The sequence below is a fragment of the Camellia sinensis genome, chromosome 12 (assembly GCF_055761805.1).
Source record: "Camellia sinensis isolate YWXY chromosome 12, ASM5576180v1, whole genome shotgun sequence".
In the NCBI taxonomy this organism is placed as follows: Eukaryota; Viridiplantae; Streptophyta; class Magnoliopsida; order Ericales; family Theaceae; genus Camellia; species Camellia sinensis.
Window position 1 is genome coordinate 135,685,950 of NC_138972.1, and position 8,569 is coordinate 135,694,518.

Consider the following 8,569-nt stretch of genomic DNA (forward strand, 5'->3'; position numbering starts at 1 on the left):
ACCCTGCGGTTTTCGAAAGAACAAATTCCCTTTTTTGCACAAATGTGGAGAATGGCACAGCACTCTGAGCACACAACAAATCATTTTTTGAAATTGAGAAAATGAGTTCTCGATCAAGTATTGAGCCCACGACTGAACACATCGAAAAAAAAAGACTCAATAACGAAAAACAAAAGGTAAACAACCTAAACACATCGAGACACGCTCGGAATGACTCAAAGCAAGAATCGAGACAAACAAAACTAAAGACACGACACACAGACGTGCACAGGGAGCCTGTTTCACCGGGTATTGTTTCCCACCCTTTCTCATTTGTGGTTCTCACATCACTCGGCCCTCAAGCTCTGTTTTTCTGGAAAAGCCCTCTTCTCACTTTTTCTCTCATCGCACATCTCTCTATTCTTCAATCTCTCATTTTTCATCTCTCCCCTGGGTGGTTGATGGATAAACAGCAAATTGTGGGCTCGTGCCCCTAGCATTCTGCTAGATTCTCTTTCTTCCGCTCACAGCTAGTGAATTCCTCCCACGGAAAGGTTGCGCTACAACTGGGTGTGCAGCAAATCTGCAGCTAACATCAGTTGATGATGCTTTGCTGGGGAGTTTGGACGTGATAAGATCTGTCCAGATGATGGAGTGGAATATCTTGCCTCATTCTAGTTCGTGCTTCGCACTTTGCTTGATGCCTCGTTGTTTGGAGGATGTGAGAGCTTTCTGCCCTTTGTTGTGCCCTTTCTGGCAAATGCATTGACAACAGGGGAAAAGACAGAACACCTGACTCAACTGTGCCCCTAGTTCATCATTTTGACCATTTTTTGTTTTAGTTTTCTAAAAAAAATTTTGACCAAAATGAGAGTTAGATTAACATGCTTGTTCAATTTTCTGATTTAAAATCATGCAAGTTAGGCTATGAGCACTAAGAGTTTTCCTTTTTTGGGTCCAAGAAATGGTCCAGTTTTGAAAAATGGAGTACTTTTCGAGAAGATTAGTCAACCTCAGTAAAAATTCTCAAAAACTATTTTTACAAAAGACCACTGCTCAACGAGCACGGAACCTACTCTTGAGATGCACAACCTCGGATCCATAGCAATGGAAAATTGCCCCTTGTCTGAAGGACACTGCATGGCAACGGAAAGTTGCCCCTTGTTTGAAATGACACTGCGGCGTTTTGAATGGCAACGGAAAGTTGCCCCTTATTTGGATAGCACCGCAGCGCATTGTAGTCAGTCCTCAGAGTGACGAACACAACCAGACTCTCAGATACAGAGAAGACAAAGATGACCAGAACCATCGCATGGACACAGTTGATTTGGAAGTGTTTATGGCTGGACTTCAGAATGAAGTTGCCTACGTATCCCAAACATGGGAATCAAGCCTTACGTAGTTCGGGGTGAAGGTACACTCGGGTATTTAACCTCTCCTTTTTATGCTCTAACTTTTGCCAAGGCGCCTGTTGCGGGTTTTCGACCTTGCGAGCTTTGTTTTTCCTTTTAATTTTCAATTTCTTTTCATTTCATTTCAATTTTTTTTTTTTCATTTTTTTTTTATTTTTCTCTTTTTTTGTTCTTTGCATTTTTTTTTTTGTTCTTTTCTCTTCTTTTGCTTGCTCTAACTTTTGCCTGGGTCGCCCTTCCGGGTTTTCGGCCTAGCGAGCCTCTCAAGGGTAAAAGTGTAACAAGTCCATGCCAAATGGTTTTAGGGTTTTGTAGCCATCCGTATCCAGGAGAGTGGCCGTTGCATTGATTTACTGAAGGATCCATCTTCGGCTCTTCGAGCATATTGGACATTTTTGCCCCTAGTTCGAGGGGTGCTTCTGATCTAGTTTTGCAAGCTTCTTCCGATGAGATCTGATCTTCTTGATCTGACTTCCCTGCCGCTAATTCATGGGCTGCTTCGACTCTGGCCACTCAGGCCTCACATTGTAGTTGACCGTTGAACGTTTTGAATTCAAGTTCAAGGTTTTGAAAGCAGAGGGGTCGAGTCTCGAGACTGAAAGCGATCCTAAGCTACACAATCTCAAGAGCGATTCCACACAGGTTTTCGCAGGATCGCGCAAAACATTTTTTTGAAATCTTTTAAGAAGGCAACCAGTCGCTCGCGCTGAAGACAATGTAGAACCAATCTGGATCAAGCTAGGATCCTTCCCAGTACTTATGTCGACAGGCACGATTTCAATCATTGAGGGCTTAGCACGCCTCTCTTTCTCTCAATTGATCAAGTTTTACAAAAACCCGAGGAATTCCTTCCTCTTTGTTTTTCTCACAATGTTTCGAAAAAAGTTTTGGAAAACTTAGGTCGATGCAATGAATTCAAGGTACAGAAAAGACACAGCTTCTAGTCAAATACTGCCATCTCATTTGGAATTTCTGGTACAACTGGCACACGGCAGAAGCAAACATAAAAGCATGAAAGACCACTGCTGTTCATTCAAATCTGTTGGCACAATTGGCTCCCCGGCAAAAACAGACTCAAAGGAAAGCAAAAGGACAAACACAAAACAAGCAAGTGATATCCAAGGTAACACCCCTGAAATCACCTGACTCTAACAAAACAGGACTGACTCGATACAACAAGACAAACCCAAAACAAAAGAGACTGACTCAAAACAAAAAGACAGACTCAAAAACAACAAGACTGACCCAATACCTAAGTCAGAAAGCACAAAAACTGGTGTTTGCATATTGCTCAGAACAGTGCGTGCTATTTCCACGTCTGGAGTTAATCGAGCGCCGCCCGCAGGTGGTTCAACCTCTGATCAGATCATATTATCCCCCACAAGTTCACTAATCAAGTGCCGATAGGCTTTGCAGGACCTGGTGCGGGGATGACCCCGTTGTCAATCAAATTTTGTATCTCATGGCGGAGACGGACACAACTGTCGGTGTCATGACCGGTTTGTTGATGGAAAGCACAGTACTTAGTCGGGTTATGTTTTGGAGGGAGAGGATCAGGTAGGGGCCGTTGCTCTAACGGTTTCAAATGTCCTTTCCTGAGTAGGACCCCCAGGGCTTTAGACAAAGACATATAGAGTGGGGTGAAAACCCTCTTGCCTCGGGGTAGATAGTCTGAAGTTCGGGGGTTTGAAGTGGATGCACCAACAAAGGGGGTGGCTACTCTTGGTGTGGTAGTGGCGACCATGCCCACTTCGGAAGATCTTGCAGCTGCGTCACCGCTGGTGGTCGCATTCGAACTGCGGGTAAATGCCCTCCTGGGCTGCTCCTTCTCCTGGTCAATGAGGCCCTGCTTCATAGCATCCTCGATCTGTACTCCTCCCATCTCATGCAAATCTGAAAAGGTAAGGAAGGGGAGTACGATCATTTTCTGCATTAGTTTGGGCTGGAGGTTGCGCACAACCATCCGTATTTGATCCTTATCCGTTGGCCTAATGGTCATCATTGAGGCTTTGGCCCTCCAGCGGGCCACGAATTCTGAGAAGCTCTCCTTAGGCTCCTGTCTCGTCGTCTCAAGATCACGGGTAGTAATCTCGATTTGGGTATTGTACGAATATTGTGCGACGAAGGCCTCGGCCATCTCCTCTCAGCTTTGTTTCACTGAATCCTCCAATTTGGCGTACCAGATGACCGCAATACCCGACAGGGTCCTGCCAAAAAGGGAGAGCTTCTGTAATCTTGTCAAGCCCATCGAGCGCAGAACATCTGAAAACAAACTCAGGTGGACCATGGGATCTCCTGACCCATCAAAACGGTCGATGTGAGGCATCTTGAACCTGTCCGGCAGAGTTACAGCTGCGTCGGTGTACCCGTCCTCAATGTCCGGGATGGACTTTACCCCCTGGGATTTCTTGAACAACTTTTCAAGCTTGCTCAACTTCAACGCTGTGGGGTCGACCTCGAACTCGAAGGGAGAGTCCGGTAGATTGGTAGGTGTTTTGGATAGTTGGGGTAAAATTGGGGGCAGAGCCGGCCCTACCGGAATGTCCGTACCTTCCTGGACATTTGGCGTCTCCCCAGGTGCTGGAGCTCTTATTGGGGGAGGAACTTGTTGTGAAGCGGACGCGTCGCTTTGCTGTCGCAGCTTAGTGATGAGCTCGGCCTGCTGATCCATGATTGCAGCTTGCTGCTTCGAGAATTCCGCTTGACGGACAGCATCTTGCTGCATGAGTTTCATACTTTCTTGCATCTGGCGCATCATTGCCTCTATCCCTGACGTGTTCTGCTGATCCATCTGACTGACCGATATCTATCCCTGCAGTAGAAGCTGAGACCTCAGCCTGACTGTTCACTGGTGGGGTGGATAAGGGCCACTGATCTGGTAACTGCTGAGCTGGTAATTTGTGCCCGATTAGCCCTTTTACCCTGCCTCTGGCAAAGGAACACTGATTGCCCTTGAACTGAATCTCTGACCTGACAAAGTCTATCAGCACAAGTTCGATGAACCTCGGGGGATATCGGAGCCTTCTGAAGCTATGGTTCCAAGACTACCTAGCAAAAGAGAAAACAGGCAGCACCTCAGCCTGATTTCACGATAACCCACATGAGCAGAGCTGAGTGAGTGTACTCTCTACTGAATTCTTCCCCAAAATCTGAGTCTGATACCCACAGGTAAAGCTGACTCCCAAATACTGATAGTAATGCCCGCAGGCCTGATGCCCAGACCTGCAAACTGATACATGCATTCCTGTAGAGACGCACTCTAAAGCACATAGCAGACAAGTGAGAGCCAAAACACCCCTATGTTGGGGTAGGGTTTCCCTGTCCTATTTTGTCAGGAGCTAGGGTTTCACTACGCACACAGCGGTTTCAAACAACCTATAAACGGGTAAGCAACCTGTCCTAGTTTGGAATGGTCACTATGGATTTCGAATATGCACTAGGTCGAATGGTCAAAAGGGGTGCCCTGGTAAAACTGGGGTTTGTGTTCCCATACTGGCAGAGCCCACAACCGGTCAGCCTTATGGTCATGCCTTGACAAGACAAGCCTCCGGCAAACCGTTCAGGAATAGCAGATGGCAAGCACGATGTCCTAGGCGCACCAATGCACATACAATGCAAAGAAACACACAAGTGCAGTCAAAAACAGATATCATGAGTTCGAGTCAAGTTCTCTAAATCCCCAGCAGAGTCGCCAGAAACTGTAGACGTCCCCGAACGCCCCGGGAGGGTGAGCTCCCGTTCTGTTCATTTGGGGTCACTACAGCTCAGGACTCTCAAATTGTCACGGTTCTTAATCTGAACCAAAGAGTCCAAATCCGGCAAATCGTTTTGAGAAAACAGATTTTTAGAAAAGAAGTGCCAAACATGGACTGCTTTGCCAGATACAGAGTCGCCACCTAAATATTTTATTTTGGGAAATTTAGGAAACCCTGACTCGTTTGCCTAAGGCCATGTATCCGTCATCACCAAAGTTGCCTCGGCTCGGGAACTTGGGTACGATTGGGGAACGTCACTTCGTGAGCACCCCCGCTCGCCCAATCAAAGATCGGCCTCTACTAACCATGATATCTATTTTTGAAAACATTGTGTGTTCTTATTCCGGTTATTAGCCTAGATTACTATGTGATGCGCGCAGCATATAAGTATAGACCGGGTCGCCTGAATTGGAACAAAACACTTCATGTTTGTTTTTGAAAGATGGTTTGCTACTCGCAAGTAGGCTTAAAATGCAGATTTTGCCACCCTCGGGTGGGCTTAAGAAAAGATGGTTTTGCCACTATCTAGTGGGCTTAAAACTCACAGTTGATGATTTGTTCCAATCCAAATAACCCAACCTTCACCCACAGGCATTCAGGCAGTTATATCACATAAGCAATTAGCCTCATGGTAAGCATGCTATTCATGGCAGTCACTCACACGCATGCAAGGATGCTAAAGCATAAAACTCACCGAGTACTCCAAGCCAAAACAAAAACTCATTAAAAATCATGCATGAATCCTAAGTATACAGAAATGCCTAATGCAACACATGCAAAAATGCAAACTATAGCACGCTCGGCTATTCTAAACATGGCATATGAGATGCAACAGCTAACAAGTATTCAATTTTGAAATTGAAATACAAATGCAGTTAGTATGATGCGCCGAGCCCGGTGCATGCAAAACAGATGAATGATGCAAACATGCTGTCATACTGTATGCTAATTGAAACATGCCCTAATCTAACCATCATAAGCAGGTAAATAAAAGGGAAGAAAGACGTGGGGTTGGAAGACATACATCACACTCACCCACACTTATTACAATTATGCCCTCGCACAGAGGGTCCGAATAAATAGTACAGTCCAAATAATACAGTCCGAATATAAACAAATTCCTAATTAATTTACAAATTAACTAAGAAAAATAATAAACTGGCATGCAAGCCAGGGACTGCCTTGACTCTTCTTCAGATGATGGATGATGTATGTCTGGGCTGCCTTTGCGCGGAAATCCACGGCGATGCCCCGATCAGCCTCTGTTTGCAATTTATTCTTGGAAAGCGCGCCAAGTCCCGGAAGACTGCTGATTCTTGATTTGCTGCAACAGAGAGCAAGAAGAGGGCATGGCAATGTATTTTCACAAATGTATGCATGCCTTGATCCTCGTGCCACCAATCACGCATCTCGATGCATGATGGCCGAGGAGTCGAATTGTGCAACTCAATATAGAATGAATGCACATGAAAGCAAAACTAAAACCTAATTCCATCATGGATAATCCGGAGTGTCGGTGACTGGAGAATTGAGACACGTTCCGTCACTCGGAGTACGAAACGAACCTCGTTTCTCGTGCTCGGGCCAACTTCTATCCCAAGCACAATGCAATATGCATGACATGCATGAAATGCAACTAAGATACAATCCTAACATACACAATGTTATGAAATGGCATACACGATGCACGAGGTAATACACAACCGAGGATACACAATGCTATGGATGAAACGGCATACGCAATGCAATAATGGGCTTACACCAACATGAGAGAGCCTCAGCCACACTCACATAGGAGGCCATCAGATGAAAACAAGACAACTCGAAATGCGTGCACGCGTGCACGCAAACCGAGGACCGACCCTCAGGTACCGAAATGCCACTCTAATGAGACATGGCAAAGACGTGGAATATGATATGCAAACATGCAAAAATCAGTAGCAAAGTGAGGGGCAAAACAGCCCCGAAACAAGGCGAAATGACACCCGATGCATGGAATTTCTCCCGAAATGCAAAACTAGGTACATGAAATGGCTTACAGCTATACAAAGAATGCATAATTGGACTATGACATGTGAAGACAGATTTAAGGCAGTCCCAAAATAAGCATGTTCACAATTTTAAGCAAGACCAAACAGCAAACACAAGTAGGGCAAAACTAGCATACAAAAATGGCCCTAAATGTGAGATAAATAAGCAACTCACAGCTGCTGACCCCAAACAGATTAGGGCCCTTCAACAATGTTGAAGAGGGGCCCAAAATATGACTTTTACAGTTGATGGCCGGGCCCAAAACAGTATGAAAATATGTCCAAAATGCTATGCAAAATGAGGCCAAAAAGAGAGATATAACACAAAGTATGTAAAAGATGCCTCAAACCATAAAAGACCCTTAATTAAACATGAAGAATGGGTCAAAATAAGACTGTTTTCAGTTCTGAAAAGAGCCCAAAAACAGAAGCATCCGAGGCTAACAAATCATGCAAAAATAGAGCCAAAATGGAGATATAAAGGCAAGTGGAATATAGAAGCCTCAAACATCATTGAGCCCTTCAACAATGTTGAAGAAGAGCTCAAAATAAGCCTATCTACAGTTTACATCATGCTCCAAAACAAATCACACATAGGCCAAAAATAACATGCAAGATTAGGGCCTAAAGGAGAGATAAAGATGGAAGTGCAAGATGGGGACCTCAAATGACAAAATTCCCTTAATGAATCATGAAATAGAGCTCAAATAAAGGGTACTTTCAGTTTTGGTCGGAGCTCAAAACAGCAAGCAAAATAGCTAGAAAAATGTTGCAAAATTAAGCTCAAAAAGAGGAAATTGACATTTACCCTTGAAGACCAACCCTTGGTTGCTTCTTGGCTTGAGAAGTGATGCCTCCTAGCTGCTGGAAAGCTCCCCAAGCTGCTGGAAATGGAGTAGTGGTGGTGATGCTAGGTAGTGATGAATGAATGGTGCAAGGAACTTGGATGCTTGAGCTTGAAAGAGAGAGATGGAGGGAGATGATGCAAAGGGCTTGAGGGGATTTTTCCAACCCTCAAGACCAATGCTGGAGGCCAAGTATATAGACCAAAGAGAGGGAGAAAGTGAGGGAAAAAGTGGGGGGAAAACAAGCCAAGTTTCCCCCCAAAAGTTGTCCCCCTCCGGATGTAGATTTTTTGGGGGAAAAAAGTGTACAACTGGAATGTACACACCCTGAGGATCATGGCCGGCCAACTTTTGGAGCTGCAGGTGGCTAGCCGGCCACCCCCCATGGCCGGCCGGCCAAGGGTCAAAAGGGTCAAAAAGATTTAATGGCCGACCACCACAAATTGGTGTCCTCCCAGGTGCCCTCAACACAACCCTGTGGTTCAAAATTGTCAACTGTAAAACAAGAGAGAGAATAGGCCATTTTTAGGAAGGGTTCAAAAGGGTCA